The sequence below is a fragment of the Scyliorhinus canicula genome, chromosome 3 (genome assembly GCF_902713615.1).
Source record: "Scyliorhinus canicula chromosome 3, sScyCan1.1, whole genome shotgun sequence".
NCBI lineage: Eukaryota > Metazoa > Chordata > Chondrichthyes > Carcharhiniformes > Scyliorhinidae > Scyliorhinus > Scyliorhinus canicula.
The window spans coordinates 183,747,700-183,769,387 of NC_052148.1; the positions used below are offsets into that span (position 1 = coordinate 183,747,700).

Here is a 21,688-nt window from a genome sequence, read left to right on the forward strand (position 1 = left end):
AATGAGTTTGACTCTCTGCTAATTGTAGTAACTCAGTCTAACTGTACCAGCTTGCTCTCAGCCACATGCTGGGGTGTGATGCTGCTGATCAACCCTGTCTAACTCTCTAGATGTCTGTCTGTGGAAAGAGGCAGGGTGTGAGTGCCTCATCCCTTTTATAGTGTTTATGTCATGCCCCCTTGTGGTGATACCACCTCTGAGTGTCCTGACTGCCCATTGGTTGTGTCCTTTTCAGAGTGTTCATTGGTTGCATGTTTGTATATCATGACAACAGGCACTCAATTAATTCTGGGCAATTATATAGCAGAATTACAGATAGTAGTGAAGCCTACTGTAGTTCAACAGCTAATAGTGATCCTGCCACAGAGAAATTACGATCAGAGCACCCCACCTTTGTGATTGTGTGGTGACACCATCAGAGGCTCATAAGTTAAGACTGAATGGGAGGGGTTGCCAACCCAGGATGAGGCCAATGAGGTCAGGTTATCTGATACCATCTTTGACAAGCTAAATGAGAATGAGACAGGCACGGAGAATGAAACAAAGAACAAAGAACAATACAGCAAAAGCACAGGCCCTTCGGCCCTCCAAGCCTGTACTGGTCATAATACCACCCTTGGCCAAAATCCTCAGCACTTCCTTGTGCCGTATCCCTCTCTACCCATCCTATCCGTGTATTTGTCGAGATGCCTTTTGAACGCCGTTAATGTATCTGCTTCCACAACCTCTCCTGGCAACGCGTTTCAGGCACTCACCACCCTCTGTGTAAAAAAACCTGTCTCGCACGTCTCCTCTAAACTTTTCGCCACGGACCTTAAACCTATGCCCCGAGTCACTGACCCCCTCCACCCTGGGAAAGAGTGCCTGCCCATCCACTCTATTCATGCCCCTCAATCTTGTAGACCTCTATCAGGTCACCCCTCAACCTTCATCTTTCTAATGAAAACAGTCTATGTTTATTCAGCCTCTCCACATAGCTAACACCCTCCAGACCAGTAACATCATGGTAAACCTCCTCTGCACCCTCTCCAAAGCCTCCACATCCTTCTGGTAGTGTGGCAACCAGAATTGTGCGCAATATTCCAAATGCAGCCATACCAAGGTTCTATACAATTATAGCATAACTTGCCAGTTTTAATACTTGATGCCCCGTCCAATGAAGGCAACCATTCCGAATGCTTACTTGATTACCTTGCCACTTGTGTTGTCACTTTCAAATTTCTATGGACCTGTACACCCAGACCTCTCTGATTTTCTATATTCCGAAGAATTTTGCCATTTATAATATATTCCCCCTCATTAAACTCCAGTTACCATTTCTCTGCCCAAGTTTCCAACCTGCCTCTGTCCTGCTGTATCTTCTGACAATCCCCAACACTATCTGCCACTTCATCAACCTTACTGTCATCCATGAACTTACTAATCAAACCAGCTACATTTTCCTCCAAATCGTTTATGTATACTACAAACAACAGAGTTCTCAGCACTGATCCTTGTGGAAAACCACTAGTCACAACCTTCCATTCAGAAAAACACCCTTCTACTGCTATCCTCTGCCTTCTGTGACCGAGCCAGTTCTGTATCCATCTTACCACTTCACCTCTGATTCAGTGATCAATTCAAAGATGTTGATTGAGTTGAAGCAGCTTGACTCAAAATTAAAACATTTTATGGCAGCCCAAAAGTGATCAAAAAGAGGGGTCCACAGTGGCACATTTCTTAGCCCTGCTGCCTCACAGCTCCAGGGACCCGGGTTCAATTCCGACCTCAGGTGGCTAGACAGCTGGCCTCCGTTATAGACATGTGGAGTCTGCACCAACTCCGGTGTCTGCGTGGGTTTCCTCCGGGTGCTCCGGTTTCCTCCATGTTGGATTCAACAATTATAGAGGGGGGTCCTTTAAAATATTAGCTAAAATTATTCTTAAAATATGAATAAGTTAATCGTTCGAATACTGTCCATGACTCTCAAATGTTACGAACAATGCACTACATGTTCTGATATGATATGAAGGTACATTCAACAAGCTTGAAACCATATCGTAACGGAGGCCAGACGTGATGTAGGGAGTTTGAACATGGGAAAAACATCATGGGACAGTTAATTAATTTGGAGTAATTGATTAATGTCTAATTAACCAATTGCCTGTTAAGTGACTGACACTTTCCTGAACGAATTAAGTGGGTCTCAGCTGAGAATTAGAAGCAATGAAACCAAGTAAGAGGCTAAACGCAGATAAGGATTCCCATAAGAATGTGATCCATCTCACTGATTAGCAGAGAAATTATAGCCGTCGGAGAATGAACATTACTTTTAAAGGCCTTTGTTGAAATGGCTTTAATTTTGTAAATCCAAAGTCACTGTTATCTTGAAGTTTTTGCTTTCACATTTCGAGGGACACGGGAAAACCATTTTCCAGTAAGTTTTGTGTGAATGTACCAAAATGTGTTTTTAAGAAATAAACTTTGCTTTACATTCATTCAACCGGACTGACTTATCTATGAGCGAGAGATAAGACGAATCTTATTCTCCCACAGTCCAAAGAAATGCAGGTTAGATGGATTGGCCATGATCAATTGCACCTGAGCATCCGAAAAATAAGGTGGGATTGCTGGGTTACGGGGATAGGTTGGAGGCGGGGGCTTAAGTAAGGTGCTCTTTCCAAGGGTTGGTGCAGACTCAATAGGCTGAATGGCCTCCTTCTGCACTGTAGGGATTCTATGTTCTATGAAGGGCTCATACGAAGGCCCAGGCTCAGAGTTTTACAACAGGAGAGAGAGTGCTTGTGTTATTACTGTCATGATATGCAGACGTGCACATAATGTGATACAGACAGGCAGCTAATGAACACAGAGAACAGGACATAACCAATCAGCAGGCAGAACACTTGGGGGTGGTTTCCCACTATAAAAGGCACGAGGCACTCACACTCCGCCTCTTTCCACTAGGGACATCTAAAGAGTGAGTCCAGTGTATATATCACGTCACACATACAGCACGTGGCTAAGAGTTAGTCTGGTTCAGTCAGACAGAGAGATCACACTTAGGTTAGCAGAGAGTCGAACTCACAGAGAACTGTGCTAACTGTGTGACAGGTTCAATAAATCAAATTGAACTAACCTCAAGGTCTGGAGTCTATTTCAGTCATAGCTACTTCCAGTTGCAGCCCGTGTTATCTCAGTGTGCTTCACACGACAATTACCTGTGTAAGGTGAATCCCTAAAAGCTAGATTCAGTGGGCCGTATTACATTTAACAGAAATGAAGTGAGGTAAACTATCTGATACACACCTCAGATAGATGCAAAGTATCATGTGAACATGTCTTGGGTTAGAGGAGATAAGAACAAGCATGAGGTCTTGTCAGTAATGAAGCAAGGGGAAGATGAAGGGTCAAATTCTGACAATAACTTCTGAAAATTCATTTCGACAATGAGGAATTGCTGAAAAATTTAAACCAGAGGTTAATTCATCTCCCTGATAAGAGCTGGAGTGAACAGACAGTCATTGGGCAGCATGGTAGCATAGCGGTTAGCACAGTTGCTTCACAGCTCCAGGTTCGATTCCCGGCTTGGGTCACTGTGCGGAGTCTGCACGTTCTCCCCGTGTTTGCATGGGTTTCCTCCGGGTGCTCCGGTTTCCTCCCACAGTCCAAAGAAGTGCAGGTTAGGTGGATTGGCCATGATAAATTTTCCTTAGTGTCAAAAAATGTTAGGTGGGGTTACGGGGATAGGGTGGAGGTATGGGCTTAGGTAGTGTGCTCTTTCCAAGGGCCGGTACAGACTCGATGGGCCAAATGGCCTCCTTCTGTACTGTAAATTCTATGATTGCAGTCCTATAATGTATTTATGGGAATAAACTAGGTAGAATGGGTTTAGCGACCTATGACATTGCTGTGCGGAACACCGTTCCAATCAAAAACATCTACATAGGTTGATTCCAGCTAAGTTATCACAGATACAGAAGGAAAGTGAGTACATGCTCTAGAATAATAAGAAGTATTACAACACCAGGTTAAAGTTCAACAGGTTTGTTTCAAATCACTAGCTTTCGGAGCACTGCTCCTTCCTCAGGTGAATGAAGAAGTAGGTGCAATCCTCCGAGAGCTAGTGATTTGAAACAAACCTGTTGAACTTTAACCTGGTGTTGTATGACTTCTTACTGTGCTTACCCCAGTCCAACGTTGGCAGCTCCACATCATGCTCTCGAACAACATTATTGAATTGAGTTTGCGTGATTGGAGCTCCCCTGACGTCATGGTGCCCAAACCGGATGGAACCCAGAGACTGTACACGGGCTACAGGCAGGTGAATGCAATAGCCAAGAGGGGTTAATTCTCTATTCCACATTTGGAAGACTCCTTCGAAAGCATTGCCTGGTCGAAATTCATCACCAAAATAGACTTCCTGAAGGCCTGATGGTAAAGTATCTTTGACTGAGAGGACAAAGGAGATCTCCACTTTTGTGATGCCCCAAGGAATTTCTTAATTCAAAGTGATGCCATTCGGGATGAAGAACCCGTCCACAACTTTTCAGAGGTTCATGAACAGAATGATTTGAGGATTGAGTCACTATGCCATATACATTGATGACTTAGTGGTGTTCAACCAGAGTTGGGAAGAGCATCTACACCACCTAAAGGAACAGTTTGACTGCTCAGAAGAAGCCAATCTCGTGACAAACTTAGCGAAAAGCTAAGGCCCAAATTTCATATCTGGGACACAGAGTGGGATATGGGTCAAATGGCACCATGAGATAGGCCATTTGAGACTTCCTGGAACTCACCACCAGAAAAAGGATTTTAGGATTTCTGGGCATGAGTGGATTCTCTGTAAGTTTGTGCTAACCTTTGGCAGTGTGGTAGCACCACTCACAGAGTTCTTAAAGAAGAACAAGCACTTTAATTGGATGGAGGACTGTCAAACAACTTCTACCATTTAAAAACCATGTTGGCAACATAACCAGCGTTAGCAGAACCCAATTATAAGAAGCACTTTAAACTTGAGGTGGCTGCTCGTGACATTGGGATGGGAGCTGTGTTATTGCACAAAAACTTGATAGTGGTCTACAAGATTATGAATGGCATGGACAGAGTGGATAGTCAAATGCTCTAGAGGAGAGTCAAGTACTAGGGGCATAGGTTTAAAGAGTGTTGGGAAAAGTTTAGAACAGATGTATGAGGCAATTATTTTACACATAGGGTGGTAAATATATGGAACGCACTGCCTGGGGAGGTGGTGGGAGCAGGTACGATAGTTGCATTTAAGGGGCATCTAGACAAATATATGAATAGGGTGGGAATGGAAGGATACGGACTCCGTAAGTGCTCACGGTTTTAGTTTAGGCAGGTACCGTGGTCGGCGCAGGCTTGGAGGGTTGAAGGGCCTGTTCTTGTGCTGTGTTGTTCTTTGAGAAGCCAAGATATTTCCTAATGAAATTAAATCGGCATCAGCAAAAGTATTTGATTACTGAGACATTAAGCCTGGTACTGGCATTGCAACATTTCAAGGTTTATGTTGAAAAAAATGAAAATGAAAATCGCTTATTGTCACGAGTAGGCTTCAATGAAGTTACTGTGAAAAGCCCCTAGTCGCCACATTCCGGCGCCTGTCCGGGGAGGCTGGTACGGGAATCGAACCGTGCTGCTGGCCTGCTTGGTCTGCTTTTAAAGCCAGCGGTTTAGCCTGGTGAGCTAAACCAGCCCCTTGACAACAACCCAGCAGGGACAAATATATAGACGAACCACAACCCTTTGAAATTTTTGGAGAAACTGTGAGATCTGAACACTCATTTATTCCGACGGAGGTTTCTCTTGCAACCATTTAACTTAAAAATTTTAACGTGGCCAGGAAAGAAATCGGCATTTAAAAAAAATTTTTTTTAGAACAGTACAGCACAGAACAGGCCCTTCGGCCCTCGATGTTGTGCCGAGCAATGATCACCCTACTCAAGCCCATGTATCCACCCTATACCAGTAACCCAACAACCCCCATTAACCTTATTTTTTAGGACACTAAGGGCAATTTAGCCTGGCCAATCCACCTAACCCGCACATCTTTGGACTGTGGGAGGAAACCGGAGCACCCGGAGGAAACCCACGCACACACGGGGAGGACGTGCAGACTCCACACAGACAGTGACCCAGCCGGGAATCGAACCTGGGACCCTGGCGCTGTGAAGCAGTGATGCTAACCACCATGCTACCGTGCTGCCCACCGTGCTGCCCATTGCGGACACTTATCCCAAGTATAAAAATACTTTTGAGAACAGTGGAAATTTTCTGAGGTATCTCATCTGTTAATGCATGCTCTTGAATTTTGTAATGGTTAGTAAGATAGAACTACTAAGAACATGGTTGAGAAATGAAACATCTTTCTAATTAAGCCATTTCAGTTTTTCAAAAGGGGAGATGTGTCATGGATTTGCCTATTAACAGCAGTAACAAAATTTAACAAATGTAATAGAATGTGCTGTTGTAAGAAACTATCCTGAAAACATTCTATGACTCTTCATCCACCCTATATTTGCACATCTGATTTTTCCAGTCTATATGTAGATTAAAACCCCCCATGAATATTGCAATACCTTTCTGACAAACTCCCATTTTTTCTTCTTTTATACGCATCCTACCATGTAGTTACAATCAGGGGGCCTGTACACAACTCCCAAAAAGTGACTTCTTGCTTTTATAATTTCTCGTCTCAACCCAAACCGCTTCTCCATCCGGGTTTCCTGAACTTAACTCATCCCTCTCGAATGTGCTAATATCATTAATTAACAGAGCCACCCCTCCAACTGTTCTCCAAATCCTGTCCTTCCTAAATGTCACATGCCCTTCAATATTTAGGTTTCAATCTATGTCATTCTGTAGCCAAGTCTCTGTAATGACTATCAGATCGGACTTATTAATTTCCATTTACACTATCAGTTCATCTGCTTTGTTTCAAATACTGCGTGCATTCAGATTCGGAGCCTTAATTTTTGGCTTTTTATTGTTTTTAGCCTGATCTTTTAATTTACTTTTGTACTCTCTGTTCCTTCCCATTATGGCCTGCTTATTGTTTCCTATATTAGTACCTGTTTCTCTTGACTTGTCTCTGCTCTTTAGAATACCACATCTTCCCAAATTTGATCCCATGCCCCACTATTTAGCTGAAATATGCAACTCTGCAGATGGTTCATGCTATCATCAATCTAACAGTCAGCAACATATATTTCTGGTTATTTGAGAATAAAGTCATAATGTGTTAGCATGATCAATGAGTTCAGAAATATCATTTTAAACTTTGCAAGAAAATTTAAGTTTACTTCTACCTTATTTTTGACATGAGATTTCACTTCCGGTGTGAAACATTTCATTGCCCAACAAATAAAGTGATGGGATATGTTAATTATTCTACAGTGAGCTTTGTGACTGAAACAAATATACAGAACACTTAACTGGCAGTGCAGAGCAAGAAACTGAAGTTTAAGAGTGGTATAAACTGGGAAGTCTAGAATAAATTTACACATCCTGTGAATTTCTTTTCAACCTTGTGTTGCTTCAAAAATAAAATCAGCAAACTAACAGGCGCAAGAGCATTCCTTGATTTATCCAAGTTGCCATTGAGTTTCCCTCTATCTGTAAGTCATCTCAGGAACATAGGAATGTAGGTTATTCAGCCTCTTGAACTGTGCCACCAATAAGTTTCATACAAGTTTGCAGCCAGGTCTTGTGCTCCATACTTATTGGCAGAATCAACTTGGTGGAGGTTGAATCATGCTATGACCATTCCAAACAACTGTTACACTAAAATACCATCCTTCCAAAAGTACATTCAGCTGGAAATTCCATTAGATAACTTGGGACTAACAGGGAAAAGAGGGACAAAGGGAGAGGAGGGTGAGAAGGATAGTCAACAAAATAGGAAGTGGAAGGGGATAGGGTGGAAGTGAGGGCTTAAGTGGGTCAGTGTAGACTCGATGGGATGAATGGCCTCCTGCACTGTATGTTCTATGTTCTAAGAGAGGAAGAGGAGGGAACATGGTGCGGAATTCTCTGATCCTGGCTCTATGTTCTTTGGCAGAGCAGGAATGTGGAGCATTTCCTGCTGTGGAGATTGGGGGCGAAACACGGCAAATCCTCTTGCCCCAACTTGATTAATTATGCAACCAGGTGTTTTGCGCCGTATTGCATGGCAGGGTAGTACTTATAAATCATAGTCTGCAACCCTATCCGGGTGCCACATTGAAAAGGTGCCCAACATCACTGATCCACTATTGAAGAAGATGGACCTCCTAAAAATGAAAATAGTTCTCTGGGAACACTGTGTGGTGGGAAGATAGATGTCATCCAGGACACCAAATCAGGAAGATCCATCTGCAGATTCTCCCCTAACCCACTACTGTGGCATTCTGGAGACCAGGATTGCCTCTGGCCTCCATCCTGAATTCCAAAGACAGCCAAGGCATAGTTCACATGAGTGCCAACAGCTGCACTCTATGTTGTTCTCATTAGCAGGATATAAATGTGTTTCATTCCAGCCTCCAGTGAGTTTCTTGATCTGCCATTGTGGGCACCAGCAGAAGAACCTGCAGATTCACATTGACCGAAAGCCAATTTTTGGGCCTCCTGCTGAATTATTCTCCCCATCTCCTCATTGGGACTTGGGAGAATTCCGCCCATGGTGATGTGGATGATGAATGAGAAGAGATGAAAATTAGGGAAGGGAAGTAGCGGTGCAGGAATCTGGACAGTGAGCTAGATGGGGAGGAGGATGGAGACAATGGGGAGGAGAATGGAGACAATGGAGAGGAATAAATATGAATATGAGAGTGTGAGAGACAGAAGGAGCATTGAAGAGGTTGGACAAAGGATGGTAAGGATATGTTATGAAGACAAAGATATTTTAAAGGGAGATAATAGGGGAAGGGGAAGGGATGAAGCATGTTTGGAATGATTTGCTGATACAATCCTGATATGCAATGGACCAGCAGTAACATCCCTGATCAGTGGATTGGGGTTAAGTGATGTCTTCCTTTCAGCGGCCGGGGAATGGAAAGCCAAAATACTAGCCATTGGAGCTGAGCTGTTAAACAGGGGAGGGGTAGAAAATATGAAAAGGTATGTCGGGAGAGTAGTTAGAATAAAGGGGGAAAAGCAATGAAAATTCTGTCATACTATTTTCATAACTTAATTGTCAAAATTTTCAAATTCTTCTCCAATACAGCAATGCTGTTGCAATCATGATTGTGCAATTTTACAAATGTTATTGTTCCAATGCATCACAGTGCCAAAATAATCTATTTCAGTTTCTGATCAAATACCTTTGAGATACATTCCCATTCTTAATTAGATTTGGTGTTAACAGCACATTGACTGAATACATTTAATTAACAATGAATTATCAGACTCCATTCCCTGTTTATTTTCTGTGGAAAAACAATAGTCAGTCACTGTTTCAAGTCTTTAAAACCCTCCCTTAGGACTGAGGGATCAAGTCCCCTATCACTCATGCTGCTCTGGATTATGATTGGCAACCACGGAGCAAAAACATTACAATTTTCCACAACCAGAGAAATCAAATACAAAGGCAGAATTTTTGTAACTTATAAGGAAGCTGTTTCAGACTGAATCAGTTGTTGCATTGGCAGTTTGCACGTCATTAAGGTGCAATTATCATGGATGCTTAATTTTCTTGAAGTTGTTTCATATTACAGCCAATCTGGAATTCTCCAGGAAAGGTGAACATGTGTTGCCAACCATACTGCCAGGCACAGATTGTTGTGTTTCTCGGACTGCTATGGTGTAAAGTTCAGTACAATTCTATTCCTCCGCTTAGTAATATGTTTAAACTCAGTAGGTTGCCACGTCTGATCTGAAGCCTCCCTTGACCTTAGGAAATGGCACAGGTACCTCCCGAGGTGGGAGGGAAAATAACACTTGCCACCTGAGAGATGAGCCACCTTCCTCACTGACCTTCCCAGCTGGTGCACCACTCGTGAAGGCAACAGTCATGCCCACACGAGAGGCAACTGAGGATATCCTCTGAGCGCCCTGATGATACCGACCCAAGCCGTCACGTTGAATCGTTTAGGCAGACTGGGCGGTCCCCACTCATTTACTTCCACAAGGCTTCACGCATTTTTGAACTGTCTTTTCAAAGTTCTTTTGAACTTTCAACTTTCCCTTATAATACTTAGTGATCATCAGTCTTGTGCCAGTATTTAGCCTTAGATGGAGTTTATCACCCTCTTTGAGCTGCATCCACAAGCAAGCCAAGTCCGAGAAGACTTGATCCTGGTGAGCCATGAGCATCATTAGAGAAAGGTCTTCTATATGTCACATTTCCTGCGTGGCCAGGTGAGCGGGTATTTGGCATTGAGTTGATCGCTCTTTGCTCACAGTTACGGGAATCCTTGTTGGGGGGAAATAGTGGTGTAATCGTAATGTCACTGGATCCAGAGACTCACGGATACAGGTTCAAATCCAATCGTGGCAGCTGGGTGGAATTTAAATTCAATTCATAAAATGTGGAATTAAAACCCAATCTTAGTAACAATGACCATGAAACTATCATTGATCGTTCGAGAAACCCGTCTGCTTCCCTCACTTATGTCCTTTCCTGGTCTGGATGTTATGAATGGATAATAAATGCCGGTCTAGCCAGTGATGCCCACATCCTGTGAGCAAATAAGTTACAAAACAAATATTTTGTTAGGCTTTCATGAGAAGTGGGAATTGCTGGCAAAGTCAGCATTTGTTGCCCTTGAACTGAGTGACTTGCTGAGGGCAGTTAAGAGTCAACCACACTGATGTGGACCTGGAGTCACAAGTGTGCACCAGGCTTCCTTCCATAAAGGACAGCAGTGAACAACCATAGATGGTAGTTGTCCTGGTCACTATTACCGAAAGTAGCTTTCATAGTCCAGATTTATCAATCGGTGTGGTGGGATTTGAACTCATGGCCCAGGCCATTAGCCCGGGCTTCTGGATTCCTAGCCCAATGACATAAACACTTCACCATCATCTCCATGAAACATCCTCCGTAATGAGTAATTTGTAAGTAATGTTTTGTTTGACTTAGCAGGTATACTTTAAATCTGCTGTTGAATGGTACATAGTTTATTCCAGATCTTTTCAGTTCAAAGTGGGCAAACCACTTAACAGTGTGCCGGTTGTGTGTAATGGAGGCTGTATTACAGGTGGAATGTATTCAAAAGGGAATAAATACAACTGAGAAAGGGCTAATGGAAAAGGGGAAGAAACACAAGCTCACGGTCATATGTAGGACAAAGCCACTGGTGGGTAGTGTTATGAGACAGTGTTATGTGGTGGGTGGATCCGGCAGCGCCTTTCCTGCTGGCCAGAATAGCAGGATCCTGAGGGATACTATGCAGTTGGAACCTCAGTGGGCAAGTTCCCCCTCAGAGTCTGATGGTGGGTCGGCAGCCGATTCCTCCACCCACCATCAATTGGCGGGTTCAATTGTCCCGGCACCATATTTAAACACCAGTCCCGCATATTCATATTACTTTCTACAGCTCAAACTGTGCAGGATGTCAGCAACTCAGAGGAGAAAAGTTACCTGCCTCAAGTAGAAGTCTGTTCCTCAATTAACCCCCCCCCCCCCACCACCACCACACACGGTTCCATCAATTGTGGGATGCTCCGTCCCTACTTGGACCTCCACAAACCCCATTTGGAACCTTCATTGGATTGGATTGGATTTATTTATTGTCACATGCACCGAGGTACAGTGAAAAGTATTTTTCTGAGAACAGTTCAACAGATCATTAAATACATGAAAAGAAAAGGAAATAAAAGAAAATACATAATAGGGCAACACAAGGGTACACTATGTAACTACATAAGCACCGGCATCGGATGGGGTGTAGTTTTAATGAGGTCAGTCCATAAGAGGGTCATTTAGGAGTCTGGTAACATCGGGGAAGAAGCTGTTTATGAGTCTGCTCATGCCTGTTCTCAGACTGCTGTATCTCCTGCCCGATGGAAGAAGTTGGAAGAGTGAGTAAGCCGGGTGGGAGAGGTCTTTGATTATGCTGCCTTCTTTCCCCAGGCAGCGGGAGGTGTAGATGGAGTCAATAGATGGGAGGCAGGTTCATGTGATAGACTGGGCTGTGTTCATGGGCTGAGCAGTTGCCATACCAGGCTGTGATGCGGCCAGATAGGATGCTTTCTATGGTGCATCTGTAAAAGTTTAGAACATAGAACATACAGTGCAGAAGAAGGCCATTCAGCCCATTGAGTTTGCCCATTTTTCTGGCATTGAGGGAGCGATTGTTGTCGCTGTACCACTCCACTAGGTTCTCTATCTTTCTCCTATATTCTGACTCGTCGTTATTTGAGAACCGGTCCACTATGGTCGTATCGTCAGAAAACCTGTAGATGGAGTTTGAAACTTATTTTGCCATGCAGTTGTGTGCGTACAGGGAGTAGAGCAGAAGGCTAAGTAGGCAGCCTTGCGGGGCCCCGGTATTGAGGACTATTGTGGAGGAGGTGTTGTTGTTCATTCTTACTGGTTGTGGTCTGTGGGTCAGAAAGTCGAGGATCCAGTTGCAGAGTGAGGATCCAAGATCTAGGTTTTGGAGCTTTGATATGGGTTTGGCTGGGATTACACTGTTGAAGGCGGAGCTGCAGTCAATAAATAGGAGTCTGATGTAGGAGTCCTTGTTGTCGAGATGCTCTAGGGATGAGTGTAGGGCAGGGAAATAGCGTCTGCTGGGGTCCAGTTGTGGGGGTATGTGAATTGAAGTGGATCAAGGCGTTCTGGGAGTATGGAGGTGATGCGCTTCATGACCAACCTCTCGAAGCACTTCATTACAACTGACGTCAGGGCCACCGGGCAGTAGTCATTGAGGCACGTTGCCAGGTTCTTCTTTGGCACCAGTATGATGGTGGTCTTCTTGAAGCAGATGGGGACCTCGGAGTGGAGTAGGGACAGGTTAAAGATGTCCAGGAACGTATCTGCTAGCTGGTCTGCACAGGCTCTGAGTGCACGGCCAGGGTTCCGTCTGGGCCTGTCGCCTTCTGAGGGTTCACTTGAAGGAAGGCCGATCTGGCTTTGGAAGCTGTGATGGTGGGTATGGATGAGTTAAGGGCTGCTGGGACATTTGACAGTGGATTGGTGGTTTCCTGCTTGAACCGAGCATAGATTGCATTGAGTTCATCGAGGAGGGGTGCGCTGCTGCTAGAGATACTGCTCGGCATGGCTTTGTAGCCCGTTATGTTATTTAGGCCTTGCCACAACCACCGAGAGTCTGTCTGTGACTCAAGCTTGGTCTGATATTCCCTCTGGGCATCTTGGATGGCTTTGCGGAGGTCGTAACTGGATTTCTTGTATAGGTCAGGGTCGTCTGACTTTGAACACCTCAGATCTGTCCTTCAGTCGGGAGTCAATCTCGCGATTGAGCCATGGTTTCCAGTTGGAGAACGTTCGTACTGCTTTCTTTGGCACGCAGTCGTTGACACATTTGCTGATGAAGTCTGTGACGGTGGTGGCATACTCATTTAAGTTGGGTCGCTGAGTTCTTAAATATGGACCAGTCCACTGTCTCTAAGCAGTCACGTAAGAGCACTTCTGTTTCCTCAGAACAGCACTGCATGGCCTTCTTAGCTGGATTCTCCCGCTTGAGTTTCTGGTTGTATGCCAGGAGAAGGAGCTCCGTGTTATGATGAGTTCCCAAAGTGCGATCGGGAGATGGGACGGTCGGCACCCTCGATTTTTGAGATCATAGATCATAGAATTTACAGTGCAGAAGGAGGCCATTCGGCCCATCGAGTCTGCACCGGCTCCTGGAAAGAGCACCCTACCCAAGGTTAACACCTCCACCCTATCCCCATAACCCAGTAACCCCACCCAACACGAAGGGACACTAAGGGCAATTTATCATGGCCAATCCACCTAACCTGCACATCTTTGGACTGTGGGAGGAAACCGGAGCACCCGAAGGAAACCCACGCACACACAGGGAGGATGTGCAGACTCCGCACAGACAGTGACCCAAGCCGGAATCGAACCTGGGACCCTGGAGCTGTGAAGCGATTGTGCTATCCACAATGCTACCGTGCTGCCCTTAGCAGTGGTCAAGAGTGTTGTCTCCCCTGGTGGGACAGGAGATGTGCCGGTGGAAATTTGGCAGTACACTCTTGAGGTTGGCCTTGTTGAAGTCTCCGGCCACAATGAACAAGGCCTCCGGGTGTTCTGTTTCGTGGTTGTTTATAACTGTACAGTTCATCCGGCGCCTTCTTCACTTCTGCCTGGGGTGGTATGTAGAAAGCTTTGATAATGGCTGAAGTGAACTCAGGTGGAAGATAGTATGGGCGGCACTTCATGGTCAGGTCTTCCAGGTCCTGGGAGCAGTACGTCGCCAGGGTCACCACATTTAAGCATCAGATGGACTTGATGAGGAGGCAAACCCCTCCACCCTTTGCTTTGCCTGATGACGCGGTGCGGTCCGCCCGGTGAATTGAGAAGGCTTCATGTTGTATGGCACAGTCCGGTGAGGTGGGTTAAGCCATGTCACTGTGAAACAGAGCACACAGCAGTCTCTTACTTCCCTCTGAGGTAAGTCTAGCATTACGTTCATCCAGCTTGTTTTCGATCGCTTGGACGTTTGCCAGGGGTATGCTGGGGAGAGGAGTCTTGAAACCGCGTTGCTTCAGTCTTACCAGCAGACCGCCCCATTTCCCTCGCTTCCTTGGTCAGTCGCTGTGGCTGGATGGTCCTGGGATCCGATCGGAGAAGTCTGACCTTGTGGAAGGTAGGTGGTTGCGTCTTGTTGGGTCCAGGACGCTGGCAGGGACCAGGACGCTTGTTACGTTTCCGGGGTCGCGTCTGGCAGGGTCCCGGGCGCTGGTTGAAGTAGAGGGTTGCTGGGGGGGCAGGTTTGCAATCCGGTCGGGTCCCGGCATTCTGCAGGCATGGGAATACCTTGCGGCGTGTTCGGGCCCTCGTGGGTCCATCCCCTTCCAGTAAACTATGCGGTACCCCTTTGACCCCGTTGCCTTTCATGCAGCCTCCTCAGGATTTAGCTTCCCTCCCCTCAACCTTCCACTTTTTGCCTTCTTCATAAACCCTCTTGCCCCTTTGCCTGCCATCGGAAGCGCTCGCTGTTCTCCCCCTCCAAGCACAACCCTTCATCCACATTTCCCCCATTGTATTCATCAGCATCCCACCCCAACCAACCCACAATTATCCACCATTGAGAGAATTTTGTTTTCAGATTCTCACCGCTCCCCCCGCCGGTGATGTAACGAGGTTCCAGTCCAAAAACCAATGCATGACGAAACAAGAGCATTTTCCCGGTATTTTAAAAAAAGAACATCCTGATATATCATGGAAGGTACTTTGGAGCATAACTCTTCAGTTATTAGGAAGTAATAACGAGTGAAAATAGATTTTTTTAGTGTAAAATTTGATTAAGATCTGCACATTAACTGCTGTAAGATACATGGCTATGGATCGGGTACAGGAAAGTGGGATTAGAAAGTTCACCTGGGTATCCTCGGGCTGGCACAGACAATATGGGCTGAATGGCCTCCTTCTGTACTGTAACCTTTCCATGATTCAATTCTATGATTCTATTACAGCATTAAAATTCACTTCCAAAGAAATCCTTTATAATTAAGCCAAGCTATTCTTTCCAATCGCCCCCATAACACATAGACTGGCATTCAAGGAAGCAACCATCAGTTAAAAAGTTTTGAAACGTTCCTGTTACATTTTAGGCATCATACTTTGTCACACTTTGTCTCAGATAGACATCAGCCTTGACTCAGTGGTAGCTGAGTCACCTCTGTGTCAGAAGCCAGTGGGCTCAAATCCCACCCAAGAGTCTTGAGTGTGTAACCTAGACTGAGACTTGCCTGTTGCAGATGCCATTTTTCAGATGAAACATTAAACTAAGGCCCATATTCTCTGTCTGGTGACCGTAAAATAACTTTGTGAAACGGGGCAGAGGAGAATCAATTTCTGCCCAACATTAATCCGCAATCAGACCAAATTTTCAGAATCCAATTACTTTCTTCTTCACATTGGCCAAAGATTTGAGAGAGCATTCATCCTTTATGTACTTCCTGCTTGGCCTTTCTCATACACATTTCTTGAGTGGAATATCACCCCACTCCAAAACAGGACATCCAAACCTGTATCCTGACCATTTATTATTTCTCCTGGCTTATAGCTGCAAGTATTGCTACTCCTCAGTAACGGAGTAGCAATGTTAGGACAGCCAACAGCCTCCTTTAAGAGCTAATGATGCCAGGCTGTAGCAATGTTATCCAGAGGAGCTGAACCAACATTTCAGTATGAGGGCATTTCACAATGCCGCAATGAATGCTCCAACCCAGATTGGAAGCATTCTGGACAGCTTTCAGAGTTATCTTTGTTTGGATTTAAGAAAGACGCTAGTTTTGGATCGAACGTCATCACTTTCAAACGTAATGTACAATTCCATTATGTTATGGTTGCTCTTCCCCAAAGGCTGCTTTACAATGCGATTATTAATGAGCCCTTTCTCATTGCATAATACTGGATCTAAAATGGGCCATTCCCTAATTGGATCCTCAACATACTGTTCTAGAAAAAGATGCTTTTACGTTCCAAGCATTTGTCCTCCACAGAATTGGTGCTAATTTGGTTTACCCAGTGTATATTTAGATTGAAGTACCCCCACCCCTCCCACCGTTCCTTGTTACATCCATTTTTCATTTCCTGATTTGTGCCGTGTCTACTCTACTCTATGGTGGCCTCTAAATATCCTCCACAAATGTTTCCAACCGTTTGCTGTTTCTTAACTCCACCCAAACTGATTCCACATCATGATAAGATCCTCTCTCACAAATGTAATCATCTCATCCGTTATTAAAAGTCCTAACCCACCCCCGCTGCTGTTTGCGCTGGCCATAGAGCCGCTGGCGATTGCGCTGAGAGCCGCAGAGGGATGGAAGGGGATGGTGAGGGGCGGGGTAGAACATAGGGTCTCTCTTTACGCAGACGCCCTGCTCCTGTACGTGTCGGACCCAGTGGCCGGGATGGGAAGTATACTGGGAATGTTGAGGAAGTTCGGCCAGTTTTCAGGATACAAATTAAATACGGCCAAGAGTGAAATGTTTGTGGTACAGGATAGGGGCCAGGAGAACAGATTGAGAGGGCTACCGTTTAGGCTGGTTGAGGTAAATTTCCGGTATTTGGGAATACAGGTGGCACGAGACTGGGGCAGGCTGCATAAGTTAAATTTGGCCAGGGTGGTGGAGCAGACGAAGGGAGAGTTTCGGAGATGGGATGCACTCCCACTGTCGCTGGCAGGGAGGGTGCAGACTGTAAAGATGACAATCCTCCCTAGATTTCTGTTTGTTTTTCAGTTCATTCCGATATTTGTTCCACAGTCCTTCATCAAAAGAGTTAACAGGATGATCATGAGCTTTGTCTGGGCGGGAAAATCCCCGCGGTTGAAGAAGGCGATGTTGGAGAGGATAAGCAGCGAGGGAGGGCTGGCTTTGCAGAGTCTGATTAATTATTACTGGGCGGCCAACATCGCTATGATAAGGAAGTGGATGGTGGGTACGGGGTCTATCTGGGAGCGGGTGGAGGTGGCTTCGTGCAGGGGCTCCAGCTTGGCAGCCCTGGTCACGGCTCCTCTACCGCTGCCGCCGGCCAAGTACTCCACCAGCCCGGTAGTGGTGGCGACCCTGCGGATATTGGGCCAGTGGAGGAGGCATGTAGGGGAGACGGGGGCGTCGGTTTGGGTGCCAATCTGCGACAACCATCGGTTTTCCCCCGGGAGTATCGATGGGGGGTTTCGAGTATGGCGGCGGGCGGGGGTGGGAAGGGTGGGTGATATGTTCCTGGAAGGGAGCTTTGCGAGTTTGAGGAGCTTGGAGGAGAAATTTGGGCTGGTAAGGGAAATTATTTTATGTACCTACAGTTGTGGGACTTTGTTCGTAGACAGGTCCCATCTTTCCCACGCCTCCCGCCAATGGGGACCCTAGACAGAATAGTCTCTAGGGGGGGAAGAAGGGGAGGGTAGAGTCTCGGGTATTTATAAGGTGCTCATGAGGGAGGAAGGGTCCCAGATGGAGGAACTGAAACTTAAATGGGAGGAGGAGCTAGGCGGGAAAATGGAGGACGGGCTGTGGGCAGAGGCCCTGAGTAGGGTAAATTCAACCGCGACATGTGCCAGGCTCGGGTTGATTCAATTTAAGGTCGTTCACCGGGCCCATATGACGGTGGCTCGGATGAGCAAATTCTTTGGGATAGAGGACAAATGCGCTAGGTGTGCGGGAGGACCAGCGAACCACGTTCACATGTTTTGGGCATGCCCTAAGCTGAGGGGGTACTGGAAGGGATTTGCGGACATCATGTCCCGGGTGCTAAAAACAAGGGTGGCGATGGGTCCAGGGGTGGCAATTCTTGGGGTTTCGGAAGGCCCGGGAGTCCAGGGGGAGAAAGAGGCCGATGTTTTGGCCTTTGCTTCCCTGATAGCCCGGCGACGAATACTATTGGCGTGGAGGGACTCAAAGCCCCCGAAGACTGAGTTGTGGCTTGCGGACATGTTGAGTTTCCTGGGTATGGAAAAAATTAAGTTCGCCTTGAGGGGATCTGTACAGGGGTTCGCCCGGAGGTGGCAACCATTTATTGACTTCTTTGCGGGAGAGCGAGTGTCAGCAGGGGGTGGGGGGGAGGGGGGGGGGGGTAGAGTAGAGTAGAGTAGGAGGGATAAAATGGCGGGTAGTACCGGTGGGAGAGGAGCGGGCTTGTGCAGTATGTTACGATTGAAGTATTGAAAGTGCATGGATGTTTGCACATTTTTGCCTTTTTTGCTTTCTTTCTGTTGATGTCTGTAACTGTTTACAAAGCCAAAAACTACCTCAATAAAATAGTTTATTAAAAAAAAAGTCCTAACCCACTCCTCTTCTAATGGCAATTACATCATACCTGACCCAGAACCGCCTTGGAAATCGAGAGTCCTTCCTCCTGCACCATCTCTCCAGCCATGCAGGCATTTGCTCTGCTCTTTGTATTTCTGTACTTACCAGCACATAGCACTGGGAGAAAGCCTGAGATTCCTGCATTTGAAGACTTGCTTTTTAATCCATTTCCTAACTCCCTACAATCTGCTTTCAGGATCTCATCCTTCTTCCCAACTATGTCGCTGGTAGCAAGGTGGGCGGCAACCTCTGGCTGTTTACCCTGCCCTATAAGAATGTCCTGTAAGAGCTCAGTAACATCCTTGACCCTGGTGCTGGGCAGGCAGCATGCCATCCTGGAGTCACATCTGTGGTGCATCCGTGAGAAAGGAAAGAGTGGATAGCAGAATTTCAGATAGCATAATGGCTGATATGTGAAACTTTCATCGATTGAAAATTTAGTCAGCAGTATAATTATTGAATTCTCCCTTCCAAACTAGTATAGTCATCATTTTAAGATATGCAAACAGCATAGGCTCGTGATGGCAATGGCAATAATTGAAAAAACTGAATTAAATATTGGACAAATGTGCTTCATTCAAAATAAAAGCTTGATGCCTACATATGCTTTGCAATATAGCACATTGTTATCACAAAATATGTACAGAGCGCTGGAAACAGCTGAGTCCTAATTAAAATCTATTTCTTGAATTAGAGTGGATTAAAAGCTTTATCATGGCAAAGCAGAAATGGTTTGATTTACTTCAACTGTTCTGAATGTGGATGCATTTGATAATTGAGAGGACTGTTTTCTCCCTTCTACTCAATTATATAATAAGCAATAGCAACAAAATTCTTTGCAGTTTAGAATTTTTCTGATGCCAATAAAATCAATTGCTAGGATAACCTGGTTAAAAAACTGTTGATGTATACACAAATTGAATGCGGCTAAAATTAATTGCTGTTCCTTTCACCAGAGTGCTGTTTGAGTGCATTTTTAGTTATCTCCTATCAGATCCTATGAGTTTTCCTTATTAATTCATGAGGTGTGGACATCACCAGCAAGGCCAATATTTATTATCCATCCCTAATTGCCTTTGAGGGGAATAGTGGTTAGCTGCCTTCTTGAACCACTGAGGTCTATGTGGTGTAGGTACACCCTAAGTGGAGTGCTGTTGGGGAAGGAGTTCCAGGATTTTGATCTAGCTATATAATGAAAGGAAAGGCAATGCGTGGGATTCTCCGCCCCGCCGCCACAGTTTTCGGTGCGGCAAGTCCCCACCAGCAGCGGGATTCTCCGTCCCACCAGCCGGCCAATGGGATTTCCCATTGTGGGTAGCCTCAAGCCGTCAGGATATTCCCGGGTGTGGGTGCGCTGCCGGTGCAACAGAGAAGCCCACCGTCCAGCCCTGTACCAATGTAAAATGTGGCTTTGCAGTTTTAGTAATATATTCCGCTCCTGTCTCCAAACTCAGCTGATAAGAACAGGAGAGCAAAATCCCAGCATTTGTCTTACTTTTTATAAAGGATCCTGCCCGATTTTGAGGCTTGATTCCCAGTTGGGCACCCCGAGGGAGGTGGTGTAGCCACCGAAGTTGGCCATTCCCTGAATACAAAATGGAGGAACGCAAAGCATATAGGATAAAATGGACAATGTTTGCAGCCCCAGCAGGCTGCACCTAGCAGGTGTGGATTCTGTCTGCTAAGAAAGCAGACAGCACCGAAACGAACATTCCGCATACTAATGAGGCAATCTCCGAGATAGTTAGCATGTTAATGGATCGATTCCAGAGACAATAGACACAAATAGGGATGCAACTGCAACATTGTAAAGGATACCAGACACTCAGGCACCAGCAAGGTTCGAAAACAAAGAGCCTGAAATCCCGCCCAGTAGCTAAGGAACAGCCTCAGTATTGGGGAGAATCAAACATATCGATTGGGAAGAGACCCAATCGATTCCAAACAGGTAAGGGAGTCCGCCCAAAGGGGCGCGGATCCCTGGGACCTATAAAAGACAGGTCCCATACATGGTTCAGTCTTCTTGTCCAGCCCTCCTCTCTCTTTGACCAGCACTCCTCCGTGGACCAGCACCTCGACCAGCTTTTGCCAAGAAGACCCTGAAGGAGAGAGAGAGGTTCGGACAGCAGCCGCCAGCAAGTAAGTGTCTCACAACGATCGCTACCACAGATAGACACTCCTGACCCCTTTTTAAACTTATACCAACCTGAAGTCTGCAGACCAGAGCAAAGCAAGAGGCCTTGTTCCCTGACCCGTCAGTTCTTTCGAGATAAGTATTAGTTTATTTAGCAGTAGGAATAGTTTAATCCTTTTAGCGTGTGCATGGGTAATTATTATAATTGTATTATAATAAACTCAGTCGTTTGAACTTACTAATTGGTGTATGGTTTTATTGCTTTGAACTTCACCTTGAACTTGTGGCGGTATCTTAACGATACCTGGTGACTCCAGAGCTAAGTAAAGAAACAGAGCCAAATTGAGTGTTAAGCACACTCACCCAGAACGACCAACAGTGGCATGCCTCGGGAAACTGATAGACCTGGTAGACTGGAATGAAGCACCCCTACTCCTCCTGGCTCACAAGTAGTGCTGTAAGTACACTTATGCACTACATGATGTTATACCTGCCTCCTCTATGTTGCTGGGTTTCCTGAAGCCTGAACTAAACGTGTAAAATCTGTGAAATAAGAGGTTTCTGGCCTCATTATGGTGTTCAAATTTTCAATTTGCCTGATCAGAGTGGGATGACTCTCACCACCTA

At 45.6% G+C, this 21,688-nt stretch overlaps 1 protein-coding gene across 13 annotated transcripts in view; it reads right to left on the minus strand.

Moving 5' to 3' along the window:
- Nucleotides 1–21,688, minus strand: part of ndst3 (N-deacetylase/N-sulfotransferase (heparan glucosaminyl) 3) — a 1,441,915-nt gene that overhangs the window by 878,518 nt on the left and 541,709 nt on the right. The gene's annotated exons all lie outside the window — the stretch shown is intronic.